The following is a 20467-nucleotide window of genomic DNA, read 5'->3' on the forward strand; positions in this document are numbered from 1 at the left end:
GGTTTCACCCCCAGGTGTCTGCCCAGCAATCAGAGCCTGCAGCAATGGGCATGGGCTCTGCTTGCCCAGGTGCTCCATGCAGCGCAGATGAGGAAGAGGTTTCTTTTCACCACTGGAGGTGAAGAAGCTGCAGAGAAGTAGCTCAGCAGTCAGTGCTAAGCAGGGTGCTGGCTTTCCTTGGCTTTTTCATGGAGACACTGCCAATGACAGTCACTTGGTTTTGCTTTCCTTGAGCTATTAAAAGCATTGTATTTCACATAACTTCCAGAATCCCTTTTGGGGTTGCATATGCCACTTGTGCCTTGTGTACAGGAAGGAGGCAATGTGCAAGGACAGATAGATCCAACTGGAGAACCCTTGAGAAGATGGCAGAACACACCTATTGGGTTTCTACCCTTCAAAGGAAATAAAACATGATGGGGGAGCATCACAACTTTTTCCCAAGTTGCTAACGCTGTGGGACTGTTAGAGTGGCTGGGGATGGAGGCATGCCCATGCAGCAAAATTTATGGGAGAGTCGTAAGCTCCATGAAGCACATGGAATTTGGATCGGATACAAGTCAGCCTCTCCATTACATGTCTATAGCTCTCTGCATATTTGCGATTATCCTTATGAATAATGTAAGTTACTGCTTTCAGATGGGAGAGACTTTGAGAAGGAGTTAAGGAACATGTCTGAGTGCTGATAATGAACTCAGAGTAAGAGAAGATAAAGCCATTTGTCAATGGACAGAGAAGTGCAGTCTTACATAGAGCCAATAAAGTTTCTGGGTAAAGGAACAAAAAGCTTTTTTTTTTTTTACCCTTGTGGTCACTGCTTCTAGAACACCTTTTTTTTTTTTTTTTTCATTAGTTCATATTGAACAGTTGATGAGGAAGTGATTAATGTCACTATTTGGCTTTAAAATTGTAGCTATTATTTTTAAACACTCATATCTGTGGAAGTGAAATTTTGTCATGGCAGTGAGTTTTGATTCACTTGGAAACTGCTGCTGGATTTACTTTAAAAATTACTGTCTAAAAATTTAATGTTTTGATGCCTAGTGCAAGAAGAATCCTTCCTCCTCCCTTCCAGGAAAACAAATTCTTTACATAAACTCCTTGAATTTCTCTAGCTGGGAAACCCAGCAGGAGGTGAAGATGCTGGGAGCCATTTAAATGCTTCTAATGACAAGATGTCTACATTTCACAGGGCTGGATGGAGGCATTGCATGGAGGCATTTTGATAAACTCATCCAGGTCACCTGAGCATGCTGCTTACAACTCCTCCGTCAGCTCTCCCAGCTGGGTGTGATGCGGGCTGCTCGACAGAGAGGTAAGGCATGCCTTCAGAGCAGTTACTCCCCCATCTTGGGATGAAAGACAATTAGTATATAAGGAAGGAACCTATAAGTAGGGGAAGGTTTAATTCTTTTGTTTGTTATATTGGAATATTTTCAAGAGGCTGCTATGAAGAATTGATGTTAGCACTATGCTGTAATGGTGTGTGGGATGTATAGCTGTGGTCAGTTCACCTACTGCTATTTAAAACCTGGTTACTTGCTAGTGGCTGTTTGGCTCAGAAAGAACTACAAATGCTGGGAAAACCATCTCAGCAGCCTAGTAAAGCATTCCCATTGATTTTGCTCATGCTTGCAGTGCATGCTGGCGGAGCTTCAGCATCTTTGCATTTAGTAGTGTTATCCTCCTGTTAGTTGTTGAGAAGACTGCTAATCTAGTTGCTGAAATGTTGCTGAAACTTTAATTCTGTGGATAGTCAGAAGAAATGGGCTCAGGTTAACTTGTGAAATGCCAAGTTCTGCCCGTTGAGAGCTCTGCTGTTTTTCTGGTTGAAGATATGGGAATGTTCCTCACCAGCTCTTTCTTTATCAAGGTGAGAAAGTCTTCCTCCTTCCTGTAGGCTTAATGCCTCCGTGATGGTGGTTCAGGCCCTTGTCTCTCTCTTGATTGAGCGCGTGGCCATGTGGGACGTGCCAGTTTTGCACATTTCTGCTATGGAATCCACCTGTTCCTCCTACTGCAGCACCTGTGTGGCAAAGGGAGGGCAGGGATGGAAAGGTTCACTTCTAGTTCTGATTCATCAGTTTTATTGAGCTTAAATTCTTTTGTTTTAATGCACACTTGATTGAGCCTGCATTTATTGAAACGTTTATGGTTTGTAGGAAAAAGAGACAGTTGAAGAAAGAACAAATGAATCTAATGTAAATCAAATACTTAACGCTTTTATAGAAACTACAAAGCCTTAAATGTGTATTCTTAATGGTAATTTTACAAAACTCCACCATGCATCTTCAAATGGAGGTGTGACAGTGATTGTTTCAGTCTAGAGATGGCTTTCCTTTCACATGCTAATCATCTGCTCGTGGTGATATTTCTCAGTGTAGTTGCAGTCAGCAAATTGAATAATTTATGGAATGAATTTTGTTGTAAATTTATTGTGTCACAAGCAGGTTGTAATTTCACTAACAGTACACTTAAGTTATTAAGTAAAAAAAAATAATGTGGTTGATAGGATGGTGCATTTGGAGGTTCTCTTGCTCCCTCCCCAACTAGTTCTCATCTTATATATTTTCAAACAGAGTATTTACCTAATTTTTATTCAGAATCTGATCTGAGTGAGAGGGGACATTAACATAAATGGGTTTGCATTTGCACACCATTGTTGAATCTGGAAGTCGTAAACAAATTACAGAAGATTTTATATAGACAGAAATAGCATTAAAATGGCACAGCTCCATCGCTGTGCTGCCTTCCTTCTGTGTTTGTTTCTGAGTAATTGTCCTCTGCTTCCAAATGATGAAGTGCTGAAGGTACAGGCAAACCCGCAGAGAGCAGCGGAGCCTTCTGCTTCTTCCTGAACTTTGGTGTTAAGATAATTGGAGCCATTGCCATGCAGTTGGCTCTGTGCTGAGCCGTGCAGGCAGCGCTGTGCTTGTGGGCTGGCACTGCTGTGGGTCCTGCTGCTGCCAGACCATGGAACGTTGCTGGCAGAGGCTTTGCCATGTCTGTGCAGGGAAGGGGAGGGTTTGGTTCTGTCACGTTTTTCTCTTGCTCTAGTTTTTCGTGCCAGAAATACACATTTTCCCTTGGGTTACACTGGTACTTTCTGTCATCATCGACAGCAACTGCATGGTGCCCAGGTGGATGATGATATGTGGAAATGTCAAAGGGACAAGTATTTGGTCTCATAAGTGTTGAAGTCAAATGTAAGAAAAGAACATCATACATAGACTCTTTGTTGGCAGTGGGAAGATCCATCCAGATCCCTTTCTGTTCCTGTGCTGTGTTTACTTACAGACTCTTGCTATCTTGGCCCTGCTCGGTGTTTTGTTGAGCAGCGAGGTGCTCAGGCATAGCTGGGGTTCTGCTCTGTCAGGTAAAGTCCTGATGGGCATCTGCAGGAGCCACACAAATTCTGTTGTACGCCTGTGCTTCTGTGGGAGTCCTAGAGGTGCTCATTGGTGCAGCTCCTGGAGAGACTTTGGTTTCTGCAACCTCAAAATGGATCCCTTGCTTGAAGACAGATGTTGCAACTGTCTATAGCTGCCAGCTGTTAGTCACAGGACACAGGCTCTTTGGGTCAGGGCTGTTCTTGCATACTTTTAGTCAGGCAAACAGAGAACAAACCTTTTTGCATCACTGCAACTCTCATAAGGTCCTGGCTGTTCTCTCCTTGCTCTTTGCAGCATACTCTCTGCTCCCTGCCCTTTCCTGCAGGCACTGAAGTCTCCTATCTGTGCCCATCACACTTCTCATGCCCAATTCCCGTTGTGGTGGCAGGGGTGGACCCAGCCCAGTGATCATTGGAGACCCTCACACTGTGGGAACACTGCTGTGGTGTGCAAATAGCATGGAAGGCAGATAGGTTGCAACTGTTTATTTAATTGTTTAAATATGCTGATGCTAATATGTAATTACACAACATAAGCACACTTAATTACTTAAATGAGCTAAATTTTTTTGTGTCTCGGTCTAAAATGGCAATCAAAAATTCTCAGTGGGGGGCAGACATAGGAAGGACTCCTTCTGATGGATGCCTCTAAATGTTCTTTTCTCTTAGGCACAGAGGTGACACGGGGCACGACACCCAGAGGAGCAGAACTGTACGGTTTAAAATCTAAGCGTAGCTTTCCCTGTCTCAGGTTTTAATGGTGATCTTGAGACTTGCTGTGCAGCCAATGAAATTCGGGAGGTGCTCCTCTCCCTCACGGATGTTGCGGGCAGCAATAGGACAGGTGCTTAGGGCTTTGTAATGCTTCGTGTTCTGCAAGTCAGTGCAAACCCAGTTGCAATTCTCACCGTGAGCACTGCACGGCGTGGGGAGCAGAGTGTGCCCAGGTTCTGTGCTGGGAACGCTCCCAAGTGAGCGGTGCTCCCACTCGGAGGTACAGTGCTCAGAGCCAGGCAGTGGGCTGCTGGCAGCGGCTGTGGCATGCTGTGTCACGCTTTGTCGCACCGCGGCGCTGGAAACGGACCGCTCTGAAACCTCCCTGTGCCGTCAGGTCACCGACCTCTGGGTACTTTTTCCTGCTGCTGTGGATTTCAGCTAAAATTGAGAAAGCATTTCTACGTTTCATTCCTCAGATGAAATTCCTACTGGAAGCACTGTGCTGTAATTATGGTTGTGCGTGTTAAATTTTTAATTTGATTTTCATTTGTCTATTCAATTGATATAATTGATGTGCATCCCATCTCCCCCGGGGTGCAGGTTAATAACCTACTAACCTCGGCATAGGGGATGATAAAAGGATACCACACCAGGGTTTAAGGAACCGTTTATAATGCATGTTTTTAACAGTATCCTTATTTTTTGTCCCTCATAGCCCGCAGCATTTTGTACTTTCAAAGCCTTGGTAGGCGTTAAAGTTGAAATAATTAATATTTTTAATGAAAGGAACAGTTCATACCAGACCTACAAGGAAGCCAAACATATCGCTGTTGTGAATATATCACAGAACAAAAGAGAAAAATAAAATGGACAGATACAATCAAATTCTCTTTGCTGTCAGAGCAGGTTGTTCAGGTTGCTTTTTGTTTTGTGTGTGTGCAAGCTGCAGAGGGGACGTGCCAAGTAAACAATGCCTGTTAGCCATGAAGGATGATGGAAACAGGTAGAACTGCACAGATGTTATGAGGCATTCACAAATAGTGGATGACAAAATGAAAGGCATCCAGGTTAGGTAAAATACTTTACAGGTCTGTTTGAAATACCTGGGTACTTTCCCCATGGTGCTGCACTAAGGATTAAGCACCCATGCTAGTAGCTGCCCTCATAGTGCTGCAGGGGTGGTGCCATCGTGAGTCCCACTTCTCTGTGGGGTTTCATGAAGATCCAGCAGCATGAGCAGCAGAGTGGAAGCTGCCATTGGCTAGGGACCCCACTCCAGCAACCCTCCTCAGCCAGAGCCCTGGGATCACAAATCATTTGTCTTCCTGCTGAGGCAGAGTAGGTTGCCTGGTGGTACCAGGTCTGCTCCTGCTTGCAACAAATGCACACTAACAGGGAGTGCCTTCCTGTGCCACGAGAGAAGGCGGTGCCTGGTGGCCTTGTCCCCAGGGCTGCTTGGGTTCCCACACACAGCAGGGCATGCACTTGGCCCTGAGCCAGCTGTTCTTGGTCCTTGGGGAGCACTGGTGCTACACAGTCTCTTCCTCAGATGTGCATCTTTTGCTCTCTGATAGTTAGAGGTTGGCATAGACCCTAGGGTGCTAAGATTAATATCTTTTCTAAACCTATTAAATTAATTAGAAAAACGCATTGTTTTTAGCTTCTGCTTTTGTGCACACTGCAGGACAGTCCAACAGCATGCTTCGTGAAAACAGTTATATTCATTTAGAATGCTGTCAATCCACAATGCTTTAACTTTTTGCCTCTAAAATGAATTTCTTTTTACTTTGATTTGATCAAAACATTGAATTTTTCATTTCCAATTGTATTGCCAATTCTCCCGATTTGCTTGCTTTCCTTGCTATCCTCTCCTGTGCTAATTACCCTCAAACTTTTGCCTCTTCTACCAAATATACAACACAGCATTGCTCCTCTTGTATTGAGGGCAGCCTGGGCTGCGTGCTGCATGGAACCCCCCACTGCTGGGAGTGGGGCATGGAGCTCTGGCAGTGCTGCAGGAGGCTTGGCTCTGTACAAGGGTAGCCATGCTGCTACAGGACTGAGGGAAGTTGTGGTGAGGCAGGTTGGTTTCTTCTACCGGGTAACAGTGATAGGATGAGAGCTGATGGCCTGAAGATGTACCAGGAGAGGTTCAGACTGTATATTAGGAACAATTTCTTCTCCCAGAGAGCGGTCAGGCAGTGGCACAGGCTGTCTGGTGGTGGTGGGGTCACCGTCCCCATGGGTGTCCCAGAACTGCAGAGATACGGCACTGAGGGACATGGCCATGGGCATGGTGGGGTGGGTTGGGGTGGGACTTGAGGTTTGTAGAGGTCTTCTCCAACCTGAATGATTCTATGATTCTCAAACTATCAATATAGCTTCATGGAATGATCTTATTTAAACTTACTGTTTAACTGGCATTGATGATTGGCCCTTGAAGCCAAGACCATGCCTGTGAAGAGGTAATGGTGCCGTCCCAGTGGGCGCAGAGCCTTTGGCAGCCCTGTCACACAACATCCCCAGCGACACACAGAGCATCTCCATCATGTGGCTGTGCCTGGTGAGAGAAATGGGCATTTCTGACCACAGTGTTCCGAACAATGTAAGGCTTTGCAGATTAAATCTGACATCTCAAAGTGCACCCAAAAGCTGACAGTCAGTGCAGCAGTAGGAGTTAATAATACATGTGAGTCTCCTGCCACATCCTAAGGCTTTTTTCTTCAATATTATTCAAAATTTAGGCACCTTTCATATTAATTAAATGGTAACTTTCTGTATCCAGTGATCAAACTATCGAATAATGCTTGCTCAGAGCAATCAGAAATGACAAAAATAAAGTACTAATATAATTTCAATATGAATGATTTGATCCCTGGGGTTTCTATCATATTAAACAAAGAAACAAATTAACCAGTGACCAAATTAAGTGGAGGAACTTGCATTATGGACAGGCAATAGATTTTTTTTTTCTTTCTTTCTTCTGTATTTAAGCTGCCAGCTATTTTCTTGCTTCAGGTCAGTTCTTGTGTTTCCCCAAAAGTTTCTAGAAAAAAATCCCGCTGCCAGTGCCATTACTTGTGCTGCCATGTAGCTAGGTTAAATATTTATTTCACAGGAAGTCTAGTGAAGAAATTCAGAAGGGGAGTTTTGAGTGCTGAGTGAGTACTGGTTAATGCAGTGCCGGTGACTTGGCTGGGGTTCTGCTGCTGCAGGCTGCTCTGCATGTCCTGGCGTGGCCACGATGTGAGGTCTCCTCCCCAGATGTGCCCCGCGCCCTCTGGGTAACAGTTTCCAGTCTGAGGTTAGGCACGTGGTCCTGAGCTTTCCCATGAGCCACGGCCGAGTCCCACTGTGGTTCTTTAGGGGGCAATCCCATGCGGCACCCCTGGGACTGACATCTTTTGGTTGTGCTGGTTAGGAATATAGATACAGATATGGAATAGATATAGATAAGGAATATAGATCTGCTGTGATAGAGCAGCAGATCACAGAATCGTAGAATGGCCTTGGCTGGAAGGGACCTTAAAGATCATCCAGTCCCAACCACTGCTGTGGGCTGGCTGCTGCCTATCAGATCCACGCCGCAGCTGCCCCCTGGCCCAGCCGAGCGCGGGGCTCTGCCTGCCCTGCCCTGTCGGATGGCCTGGTCACAGGTGTCTCCTCCTAAAAAAGATGCTGTTATAACAGAGGGATCGATCAAAAGTTGGGCTAAGGCGATGCGCGCCTGCTCCGGTTGGCCTCTGGTTCCAGCAGTTCTAAAATAATGGGCAGCGTCTTGCTCTGCACTATAAACATCTGGTTGAGGAGACTGAAAGAATTAAATTCTGAGCCTGAAAAATGACACATTGGGTAGAAGCTCTACTTTCATCTCTGCGATAATGTTTTTAGGAGAATACGCGCAGTGTCTCAGCGTTAACATTCTTTAACTGCTCCTCAAATTACTAATGCTTCACGTTGCTTTAATCCATTCTGCTGTAATAGCTTTATTAGATTAAACTCCCTGCTGAGCAAGTGAGGAACAGTGGGATTATCGCACTTCCCTTTGAACAGCCAGTAAAGACAAAATAAATGGTTAACAAAATAGAACAAATTCAGTTTGCAGGTGATCTGTGCTTCTCAGCCTCGTGGATGGTGACTGCACACAGCCTCTAAGTGTCCCTATTATTCCTTGCTTGAAAAAACACCTTTTCAGCAGCCTGGAGGAATTCCTGAGGTTAAAAAAAAAAAAAGTCCTAATGGAATAAAAGTTCCCTTTTCCCCTTTGGATGTGTTGCTAATTGCATCACCCCGACTGCAGGACAGTGTGAGGAAAACCTGAAACTATATTAAAAAAAAAAAGTTTTTTTTTAGCTTCACTTTTGACGAAGCCGTAGGTACAGCAGTAACAATCCTTTATCAAGTGTCTCCCAGAGTGGTAACTCTTAATGACTGAAGTTTTTTTTTTCTTTTTTTTTCTCTTTTTTTCAGTAAATCTAATTAACTGTTTGAAGTATTCCATCAAGAGGCTCACGGTTACTATACACAAGCAGTGGGTGGCTCTTCGAGATTCTCTTAAAAACTCAGTTTCTTCTCAGCATTCTCAAAATCCTCGTCTGCTGGAGCAATTTGAATTTTGTTATTAGTGACTGCTGGAAATCATAATTCAATAAAGACTAACTCATTTAAAAATGCTCCATGCTGAGCGTGCATTAGGTAACTTGGGAAACTTAGGAGACACAGAAAAACATACACTAATATTCAGGTCTACACAGGAAATTGGTATGGCACTGAGCAGTTTGAAGGAGGCTTTTTGTATTTTTTTAAGAAGCTGCAGAAAGGTTGGAAGGAATGCAGCTTTTTTCTGGTAAATGTATTCCTTTCCTCTCCCCGGCATTTTTTCCTAATGCGCTGGCGGCGGGCCAAAGGAATGCAGCCCACAGCCTGCCAGGGGACAGTGGAAATGCACACGATAAACACTGCTGTCATAATTTCAGAGATAAGTAAGAAGGCCGTCATGTTTCTTTTCTTAAACTCCTAGCGTGTCCCCTGTTATTTGTCTCAAATGAGTTTGGAAGTTTTAAGTATCCCTCGTGCCCCATCTCTCCTATTCCCTTTATGGCAATAATACTACGGCCATAGAATATATAGTCTGGCCGTGGGGGAACGGGCCTCCTCCTCGGGTTTTTAAACCACATCTGCAGCTGCAGCTGGAGCAGTCTTTGAACAGTGTCGGTGCGATGAAGGGATGTCATTTTCCGCAATGAATCCTTCAGAGGGCACTGTGCGATCCGTTCCCCCGGTGCCGTCCAGCTGCCGCTCCTCTGCACTTCGTTTGCTGCTTGGGTTCACCGTGTGCAATACACAGGGGTATTTTTTCCCAATTTCTTATCCTGTGAGTTGTTTCATCTTCAGAATCACAACATTTCCTGCCGACATCAGAGGATTCCATTCTCGTCTCCTCTCCTTGTTCTTTCTAGCCATCTTCAGACTTACGTACCCTTCTGTTTCTCGCCACCACTCCCTTTCATCCCTGCTCCTCTCTTGGTGCCTCCCCCGTTTCGATCCCCCCACTTAGCCAGGGTTTGGGAAATAACTGCCATCTTCCGCATGTTTTCCCTCCTTCACTGCTGTGTGGTTAGATTGTGTCTGTTTCCCCCTTCATGTTTTTGTATTTTTTTTTCCCTTTTTAAAATCGGATGCAATGATCGATGCCCCTTTCCCCCTCTGTGCGATGTGGTAGCGCTGCCCTGAGGCAGTGGGGGTGGGTTTGGTGGCCGCACAGAGGGCAGGAGGAGGGCAGGGAGTGCGCGGCAACCAGCAGGGCTGTTCCAATGGTGAGGGCAGGGGATGAGGAACTGGGATGAAGGCAGAGTGCCCATGGAGCCAAGCAGGCATACGTCAGCTTGGAGGCCAGTTTTAGGTTGTCTACCTTGGAGATAATTTTGGAAAGCTTGGCACACAGTGTGCTGTTCAGCTGGACACTGCACTTGGGCTGTGATTTTCTAGATGTTGCTTTATCCATGTGACCCACTGCTGTGTCTGCTTGGTGGCAAAGGAGCATCTCCTGACTGAGGGCCGCTGCTCTGTGGGAATGTGGCATCGGTGCTGGACGCCACGCAGGGCTTTGGGGGAGCCTGGGCTTTAACAAGTTATTTTGCTTTCTTCCTAATGTTGATGGTGTGAGAGAAGTAGGTAAAATTTACTGGCGAGAGTGTCAGACCTTCCCTCCATTGCCCACCTGCCCTGTGTTTGTGCTGCCTTTCATTTTCTGAAATGTTACATATGGATTGCATGTGTCTTTCTGCTGCAGATCTGTGGCTGAATAAAAAAGCGAAAAAAGCCCAACCAAGCCCCAAACCAACACCCCCCCCCCCCCCCCCCCCCCCCCTCAAGGCAATCGATTGACACCTGCGAGCCCCAGCAGCTCGGCAGTTATTTGGGCTCCACGCGCCCGCAGGCAACGCCCGAGCAGGCACGCGGGCAGCCCCGCTCCGCGGCTCCGTGCCGCCCCGCTCCGCCCCTCGCTGCGCGACGCGGCTGCCCCCTGGCGCTGTGCGGGCGGTGCGGGGCTCTGTGCTCTCGGGAGACGCTCGTGAGCCGTTACCGAAGGAGGAGAGCGCACGTGGAGCCAGGCGTGCTGGGTTTTACCGGCGCGTTTGTTTTATGGCTGGGTCTGCTGAGGGCTGCAGGAGTTCTATCGGCACGTGCTCAGCCGGCACGGTCCTGCTCGTACGGGGCTCCTCGGGCTGCCAGGTGCAACCCCACGCTTAGGGTCCCTGCAGGGGAGGTGTTGAGTTCGCTCCGCACCGTGGGGCACCGCAGAACCCCGCGCTTCCCTTGGCACACCGCCGTGTGCCCAAGTGACACCGGCGGCACTGGGATGTCCCCGGCTCGGGGCCGGGTAGTGTGCGGTATTGGCGCTGGGATTGCTCATGCACGAGCCAAGAGAGACTTCTGGTTCACTCAGTCCAGCTCTGTGCTGTCTTCTCCATTGGCTGCCTCTTTTCTCCTTCTTTTCATCCTCGCTGTCCCTTTGCCTCTGCCTTTTAACGATTCCCGTTTCTGCAATACCACACAGCAGATCTCTGGGTCTGGTCCTACAGCCCTGCTGGGAGCACACAGCCGACCCAGAGCTGCCTTCAGAAATCTGCCACTATCCCAGAACGCTGTTTTGAAGAGCGACTTTTGTTTATGTTTTTATCTATGTGCGAGGGAGGTTTGTGTTGCTGTCTGCCCTGTAGTGAGGGATCCCTGCCTGCGAGGGGGAGCTGACCCGCTGCGAGATGTTGGTGTGGGCTGACCCTGCCAAGCAGAGCTGCCTTAATGTGGTCTGGTTTGTCTTCATGGAGCAGCAGACACATAAAGCTGCGCAGTGAATCTCTGTATGTGTTATGGCAACACCGTGAAAACATTTCTTAGCAGCACCAGGAAAAAAAGAAAAGCATTTAATTTTCTGATTTCTTGCTGAATACGGAATGGAAAATATGTTGATTTAACTCTAAAAAAATGCGCAATCAATTTAGTGTAGGGGGGAAAGAAAGAAAGAAATCCTTTGCTCTATCTAATTTCATTGGTAAACAGTAAATGGAAAATGAGGAGGAGTTGGGTTTCAGAGGGCCGCGATCCCCCGCGCTCCCTGCAGCCCTGTCCCGCACTGCCCCGGGCGCTGGGCGCAGCGCTGTCAGCCCGTGCCACGGCCGCTCCCTTTCTGCTCCAGCAGCTTCCAACATGACATCTCCCGGCCGGCGCCTGTGTTCCGCACTGCCCTTTCATGGGCTCCTTCTGTTCTGAGCTGTAAAGAGGGTTGAGAAAGGAATTGTCTCTATTATGGTAATTAAACTCCCGGGAAACAGCCTCATTAGACTAATAATGAGTAAATACAGTGGCAGCGCGTGTTCCTTGCCTGGCAGTGGGGATACCCGGTGCCCGCTAGGACTGGGTTTGTCCCCGCAGCGCTCAGCTGCTCCCAGGTGTGCATCTGTGCCTGTTCGGGTGTGTGGATGCTCAGGGAGGTGTGTGTCCGCCTTTTGGTGTTGGAACAAAGCAGAGCCCCTGCTGTGCTTCGTGCTGCCTCGGGGGTTGACGTTGCCTGCCATGTTCCTGGAAGCCAAACCCCAAATGCAGGCGCTTTTCAGCCTCAGAGCTTGAGAGTCCAACCTTTTGGCTTGCCCAGGCTGCACTGAGTGAAGGGAATCATAGAACCACAGAATGGTTTGCATTGGAAGGGACCTCTATAGGCCACCTGGCCCCACTCCCTGCAATGAACAGGGAACACCCTCAGCTTAATCAGAGCTCAGAGCTCTCCTGGCTGGACACTGGGTGTCTGCAGAGAGGGGGCATATAAAATATACAATGTAGTTCATGTACGTAACAAAACTTCTGTGCTCTGCTGCAGACACTGACCCCACCGAGGCTGGGTGCTCGCGACCAATGCTCCCGTTGCTCTGTTGCCTTTTCAGAAAGCGGATTATGGAGGGAGAATGAAATTAGCAATGAAAGTATTAAAATATTGATAGCAATCATTCCGCGTCCTGGCTTTACCATTTAATAATTAATTTTACCTTGAAGGTTGGTGTATCAGGTGGACTCTGCTTTGCCATGCCTTCGCTCAGCAAGATGTTTGAGGATATATTTTTAAACATCCCCAGATCTCAGCACACAGCTCTCACTCCACATGGTTAGCAGCCGGGGTTTGCTTTGTGCAGGCAGGAGGGGAGGTGACCCTGTCCCCACAGTCCCCCTTGTGCTGTGCCTGCTTGCCCTTTCCCTACAGTCTCTGTTGCCTCCTCACCCCTTTGCAGTGCCATGCGCAGAGGTGAGCTCAGCACTGCTCTAGGACACAGCTGTGGCTCAGCCTGGGGGGCTTTTCTTAAATATATGTGTAAGTTACACTGTTTAATAAGAATATTGGCACAAATACAACCCATACCTAATTTTTTAACTGCACAAACTTTTGAATTTGTTGTGAAGAATTTTTTAATTATTATTATTTTTTAATGTGACTTTAGTTTTAATGTAAGATTCAGGTGTGGAAATAACTGTGCCCTGTGAGTACCGTATGAGCTGTGCAGGGAGCGTCCCGGCAGCATCTGTGGGACTGCAGGTTGGCACTGGGAGCTCCATGCTCTTCTTGGCAAGGTTTAACAGATCCTTTTTATTGTCTTGAGGGTAAATGCCTCTCACTTCTGAGCTGACAGGGCATACGTGTTGTGTGTTTCTCTTGAAGTGGCCCCGATTTTAAATGTCTGCAAATGTAAGGAGGCTTCCTCACACTGTGCTGGAGATTCAGAGCTTGAGCTTTGGAAACAGTGTTTTTCTTTGGTCAGTTTCAGCAGAGAATGCTGGAAAGGAAGCATTCTGCTGTAGCAGAGTGAAAAATTGAGCACACCCAGTCTGGACCACTTAAAGACAGAATTAAGAGGATTGTAGCTTGCTTCTGCACATTGCTCCCCAGCTGAAGTGCTGGTGCTGCTGCAGGGCAAGTACATGACTTCTGGTGCTGGGGATCCTTGCAGGGGATGCGTGTGACAATGTGGTCCTCTCCCCACGTGGGCTCTGCAGTGACACCACAGGGTCCTTTGGGCCTGTGAGGAGAAGAGAGCAGGGCTCGGACAAGGGATGTTGCTGTGCACAGCTCAGGATGGCAGAGGGGTGCAGCAGGAATGGGGCTTGGAGAAGCTCACTCCCGGTGACCCCCAGCCCATTGCAGGGTATCGTTTCCTGCAGAAAACCTCCGCACAGCATCCATCTTTGTCCCTGTAATTGCAGAGTATCTGTCAGCACAGCATGATCATATTTGTGTGTATGACACGAAAGCAATCAGCATACGGTATCCAAAAGGAACAGTCAAAAAGAGATCTCCTGCCATATTGTACGGCTGTCTCATTGCTGTTGTACACATCATGGGAATACACGCAGCATTAGGTGGCACTGTCCTTCGTCACCATGTGTGCGATGGAACCAGGAGAGCCACAGCAGGACTAGAACCAGGCTGGGGCAAAAATCCAAATGCCTGGAGCTTCCTGCTGGGCCTCCCCAACACACCTGGTGGAGGCTTCTCTGGGGGTGGCCCTGGGACCACTCACTCCAGAGTTGCTTCTGTGCTGGGCCCCATTTCGAGAGCCTGGCTTTGGGCTCAATCCCAATGGCTTGGGCCGGTGTGCTGTCTTGGGTCTCCCGGCCAAGAGGAGAGGGGCTGCTCTTGGAGGGACCGTAGGTGTGATGTTGATGGGAGATACTTCAGGCTGGAGATGGTGCGTTGCAGCCCTGGCACTGCTGCTTGGCACCTGCATGGAAACGTGTCAGCTGTCATGTAGGGAGGTTGTGGCTGTATGGACAGACACAGAGAGACTTGTGGGTGTGCCTCATCTGGCTGATTTGTGAACAGTGAGATTCTCCTTCATGAGTAGCACTTATCAGCGGAGGACACTGTAGAGCACTCAGGACAGGGTGGTATTTTAATGACTCACTTACAGCGTCCGTGCCGTGCTGTCGGCTGGAGCTAAAAGCAGAGAGGTGCCCGGAACCCGGCACACTGGGGCTGCTCCCAAGGGCAGTGTGGGGCTGAGCCGTGCTGTGCTGCCTGCTGCACGCCTGGCAGCCGGCTGTTGCCTTCCAGCGCTGACGGCTCCTGCTCTGTGCAGACCAACTCGAGAGGAGTTAATGGAAGTGCAGAGAGCTTCAGCTGACAGTGAAGTGAGGACAGCCCCATAGAGAGCTGAGAGCTGGATGTCACTTGGAAACGCTCAGGGAAAGTTGGGACATGGTGCATATCAATTCTCAGTTAAATCCTTTTCTTTCTTTTCCTTTTTTTTCTTCTGGAAAAAATTCTTTCCACAGTAGCAGCCGTGCAGCTGTTAACTAATCCCATAACAAGTGGCATTTAGGCACACATTTTCCAAATTAAATATGCTTGCATGTTGGACTGGTTTCATACCCTGTAATACAAATTCTTTCCCTTCTGGGAAAAGGAAAAAAGCGAGAAGAAAGGTCCTCCCAGGCACTGGGAGAGTGGGGAAAGGGAAGATGGGGTGAGTGTGAGTGCGTGGGGCTGTGCTGGCAGCAGCGCCGAGCTCAGCGAAGAGTGCGGAGTTGTTGGAGATCTGAAGGGTGATCAGGGACTGCTGGTGCTTACATTATTGGTTGGGGTGGTGACATTCAGGATTGTTATTCGGTCATGCTCTCGTGGCTGTGTTTTGCTGGGAGGTGTTTGGGAATTCTCTGCCGTGCTTGCATGGAACGTGTAGTTGCCCTTTTGTTGCATTTTTTCCCCTGGTCATTTGGATAGTATTTCAGATCCTGGATGCGTTCTGGGTTCAGTCGGCACCGTTTGGGCACAAGCGATGGCAGCGCCTTCTGTTGGACTTGGGAGGGATATTTCTGGGGACATCGGTGGGCACCGCTCCCCCCAGCCGCCTCCTGCACTTTTTTGGGAATCCCATACCAAATTTTTCAGGCTCCCCTCGCAGGCCAAACGCATCGTCTCCAAGGCAACCATTAACGGGGCAGCGTAATTTATCAGTAACGTAGGAAAAAACCACTCTGCACTCCTCGCCCCCCCCCGCTCGGTGCGCCATCTGAAGGCCGAGCGTGCCGGGAGAGCCGGGAGCCGCGCTGGGGGGGCAGGCCGTGCTCGGGGTCAGCGCCGCGGAGCGCGGGGCGGGGCGGAGCGCTGCCCGCAGGGGGCGCTCGCTCACCACGGACCGCCGCCGCGCTGCGCCCCGGGGGACCCGGCGGGAGGGGGAAGCGGGGGCGGGGCGGGGGGGGTCCCGGGGGTCGGGGGTGCCGCGGTGCCCCCGCGGGAGCGGCCGCGCTGAAACCGCCCTGCGGTCACCGTGCGCCTTTCTCCGTCCGTAAGGCGTCAAAGGCTGAAAGCATCCCGCGGTGCGATCCGACCTCGTTGTGTCGTTGGGTTTGGCGACGCCAACGCCGCGCACGCGGAGACCCGCGGGGCACGCGGACGCCTCCCGGAGTGCTGCCAGAACGGCGACCCAGACCGTTCTCCATCGCTAATGACGCTGCTTTTTAAGTTTCCCTTCACCACTCGCTCTATTCCCTCTTTTCATTTATTTTTCTCTGAAAATGTGTTCTCCCTTTCTTCTAAAATCCAAGCATTTCAAAATGGGAACAGAAATTCTTTTATTTTGCAGAGCAGGTTTCCATTTGCTGTATGTCACTTATTAAAGTGAAATGATTTGCAGCAAATCGCCTTACATCAGCACAAGGTGCCTTCACTCTGTGATGAGGAGGGATGGGAGGATTATGGTGACAGCACATCTGGGACACTCCGCTCAGTTTTAATGTGGGCAGCGCTCCGGGGGTTGGGCCAGGTGGGGCCGCGGCTGCAGCCAGAGCGCTCTGGGGTCAGCCCTGTGCACAGCCACGACTACAGCCACAGCACACACCGCAGCTCTTTGCCATCAGCAGCCATCAGCAGCGCTGACCGGTGTTGCACTGCTTAGAGGGAAGGCCCGCAGCTTTATTTGGGCCAGCTTTGACTCTGGGTTTGAGGAGATCCAGCAACCTGCCCAGAATTGTAATGGTGGTGTTTGGGCTCCTGTTTTAAATCAGCACGGGTGTCTCAGGTATTACCATCTGTTTGCAGGTTTGTGGCAGCCTGAAGAATTCGGCTCAAGTTAAAAGCAGACTCAGAACTCTTTAGTCTCATTATGGCTTTTTCACAACAAATTTAAATTGTTTAAACTAATTTTAATTTGAGTTGCAATTTTACAGTCACGTTAAAGCTTGCTGAATTTATCCATATCTGTGGTTTTGTGTTTTAAAATGGTTGTGGATTAACAAGAGGTGTGGGCTCATCGCAATTTCGTGTTGTTCTGTAGGGAAAAAATAGAGGGGAACAAGAAAGCAAAGGGGATTGTTTCTAACTGCACTGATTACTGCAGAGCAATTTTGGTGTAACGAATGTATGTACGCTCGTCTGTCTGTGCAGAAGTGGAATTCCCAGAACCACAGCACAAACAGCATTGTGTCTCGTTAGATAGATCTGCTGCAGGATCTGTTCTTTCATAAATGGATTCCTCATATTCAAAATATATCTTTGTTTTTCTGTTCTGACAAATACATTTGTTCTTATCTTAGCATGTATTTTAGTCATGAGAGAGTATACAGTGTGACTGCATGGACTGACTCCTAAGTAATCTTAAAATGAAAAACGGAGATCAATTCTGAATGCCCGTTTCTCAGCAGATGGGCCCAGCAGGCAGACCTGGGGCTCGGGCTGGGCGGTGGGCTCTGGGTGGCCGTCCCTGGGTGCAGGGCACAGCTTGGCCACCCCTCGCTGCCCGCAGTCCCCGTGCGGTAGCTGTTCCCATTCACAGAATCTCATTCTGCTTCCTTACATTGCGAAGGCAAACGCTAGTGTGCATCAGAAATAAATAGGATCATAAGCAGAACCTATTCATCAAGCCCCTTATTTCCTGGAGTTCCTTTTCTGATCCCTATTGCATGCAGTGCATTATATTTCAAAATCTTTTTTTCCATATTTTGTTCTGTCATCTATTAACCACTGGAATATTTTCAGTGTGCTCAAATCCGCCGTATTCAGGAAATCCTGCCCGGCGGGGCTTCGTGGCGCAGGAGCTTGTGGCTCGGGGCCTAATCCTCACCACTGTTCTTTATGGCAAAATGAAAAATTGAGTTGTTCAAACTCGGTTGGTCCCAGGTCCGGGACCGGAGCAGCCAGTGCGGCCGTGGGGGCTGCAGGACCTGGCGGATGTGGCAGTGGGCACCGCGGTGTTGTGGCTGTTGTAAAATGGTGGAGCGTAACCAGTGCTGCCTTCCCTCCGTTTGCTCCATCCTGTTTCAGTGGGGCTTCAATAGATTGTTTATCTGTTATTATTGTTTTTAAGCCGCGCTGTGGTTAATTTTATTGTTATTTTTTCAACCCATGGTTTGCACTGCCAATATTTTTGCTGCAGTTTTCCCACTCCCTCCTCCTCCACGTCTCCCCGCGCTCCATGGGCTGCGTTTCCCGGAGCAGTGCAGGATTACCCACACGTTCCGACCCGCGGCACTGCTGCTTCCTCCAATTGTCTGCGTCTCTCAGGGTCCTAAATCCATCCTGAATTGGTTTCATCGCTGGCAGATTTGTGCATTCCGTCTTGTTTTGGGACCCGGCTTTCCTATGAATATCTCAAATGGTTTTATATTTTTCCAAGCAGAAGTTTTATTACATGCAGACAATCTGTATATGACTGGCGAAAATGAGAAGATAAAGGGTTGATTGAAAACATGTCAAATTCTGGTTTTTGCCGGGGTGCAACAGAACGGGTTTTTATTGTGCGCGGCGCGGTGACAGAAGCGCTGCCATAAATGGATGGCCCCGCACTGCCCCGCGGAGGAGCAATGGTTAAATTATGCACTCGCTGGAGTATGAAGGCAGTTCTTCTCTGCTGACAGATAGTTTGACCAGTGTCAGGTTATCCCGATGCGTTCAGCATACCTTCATTGCATCATAAATAAAGCAGACAAATTACTTTTTTTTTTTTTTCCTGGGGTGGAATAAGCACCGGGAAGGGGAGGGATCGGGGCTGGGGGTCTGGTGGTGGGGAGGGGGGGAGTGAAGAATTAGAAGGAAAAGAAAAAAGAGAGCGATCTTTGCAGACACTCTATGAATCTCGGCTTGGCAGCTGAGAACAATGAGAAAAGCAAGCAATTACCTCGGATCCTTCCCCTTACCCAGACATAGGAAATATATTCCTGCCTGCCTGCACCGTTTTTTTCCTCCCTCTCTCCCTCCCGCTCTTGCCCTCCCTCTCCCCCTTCTCCTCTCTTTTTTTTTTTTTTTCCCCTGTATATCTAATTTAATTCCTGGAGGAAGGCGAGGCAGATGTAACAAAGGAAGGAGGGCCGTGCCGGCGGGCCGCTTCCCACCGCAGGACGAAGCCTTCTCCCTGCGAGCGGTGCCTTTAACAGCCGCTGCAGCAATGAAAAATGAGCAGAAAGGTATTTTACAGCTCCAACTCTTTTACAGATTCCTCCCAAATAAAGTGGTGTGAATGCTAAATCACCCTGTCCAGGCGCAGGAAGCTGACGCAGGCTGTAGCCTTAAGAAATCCATCCCCGAGGTGCAAATGGAGCCTTACTGCAGAATTCCCCAAAGTGCTGCATTCAGTGCCCTCTGTATGAGGGCCTTCTGCGTTCTCCCTGCATTTCTGTAGGATTTCCACTTTCAATCTGAATTTCCCTCCCTTTTCCCCCAGTGTTATTTGCAAGGCAGGCACCCGTGCCATGCCTGCTGCTCCCACCATCCCAGCCCATCACAGTGCCACATCCCTTCACTTCACCATCGGGCTTCCACCAGTGCCAGTGCCACTTTTACATGGAGCTATTTTGACCTTTTCATCGCTAGAAAAGTTTCACCCACAGTTTCTGCAGGAGGTGGCCGTGCTCTGTGCCACTGGGACCAGAGGGGACTCTGCTCGCCCCGACAGACCTTTACCTCCTGCTGTGTGTGACATCCCCCCACCCCTGTGCTGTGCTCTGAGCACTGACAAATTGCCTATTTGCAGTGCCTGTGCTGTTAGGAGGGAGCTGGAGCCACCATTAGACTTTTAATAATTTAAGATAAAAACGCCGTTCCTTAAGAACGTTCTCTGGCGATATTTTTACAGTTGGGGGATAGAAAGGGACATTATGGGAAATTTAAAGGAGGCTCCTGGTATTAAATCTTCACCTCTTCCCCAGATAGCGCCGCTCTGTAAATCTGCACGAGACCTTTGTTTAACCCCCCCAGCTCACGGGTTTGCAGCGCGCGGCGCTTTGCATAATACCCTTCAGCATCGGCGATATTAACCTTGATGGCATTATTATTGCTATTTACAGTTCATATGCTGTAATGGTAAACCTGAATGGGATTAATAAAATAAATTAAGTGATGGAAATATTAATGCTATTAACAATCAGTAACAATGGTTGACAGCGTAAGGAAAGGAATAAGCTGCCGTTAGGCAGGCAGGGCAGAGCTTCCAGCATGCACGTTGTGGGCTGACACCACGCTGTGATCAACCCGAGATTCTTTTTCTTTCAAGCAACTTCTGCAGGGCCTTTTGCTTCTGGGGGCTGCACCCTGTGCCAGCAGCATGGCACAAAGCAGCTGTGCGCAGCTGGAGGGAGCGGGAGCACTGCAGCAGCTGCACAGTGCCATGTGGGGGGACCCCGCGGTGCATCGCCCCGACACCCCCAACGCAGGGGTGATGAGGGATCTGCTGGTTCTGGGCTTTTTGCTGTGATTGTCCCAAAGCCCGTGAGAACAGATTCACATTTTTCTGCCTTTTTCTTTTCTTTTTTTCTTTCTTTTTTTTTTCCCCTTATGGGAAGGTTCCTCATGGAAAGGCTCAGACAGCAGTGCAGATTTAT

The 20467-nt window shown here is 48.8% G+C and overlaps 1 protein-coding gene across 4 annotated transcripts in view; it reads left to right on the forward strand.

Annotated features, from left to right (window-relative positions):
- ZFHX3 (zinc finger homeobox 3) overlaps window positions 1-20467 on the forward strand; it is a 511657-nt gene that overhangs the window by 38345 nt on the left and 452845 nt on the right. For all 4 annotated transcript variants that reach the window (XM_040707006.2, XM_046899383.1, XM_046899384.1 and 1 more), the window contains exon 2: window positions 1193-1315. The gene's annotated coding sequence lies outside the window, so the exon portion shown is untranslated. The remainder of the gene's footprint in view (window positions 1-1192; window positions 1316-20467) is intronic.

This window comes from Gallus gallus, chromosome 11, assembly GCF_016699485.2.
Source record: "Gallus gallus isolate bGalGal1 chromosome 11, bGalGal1.mat.broiler.GRCg7b, whole genome shotgun sequence".
Classification (NCBI taxonomy): Eukaryota; Metazoa; Chordata; class Aves; order Galliformes; family Phasianidae; genus Gallus; species Gallus gallus.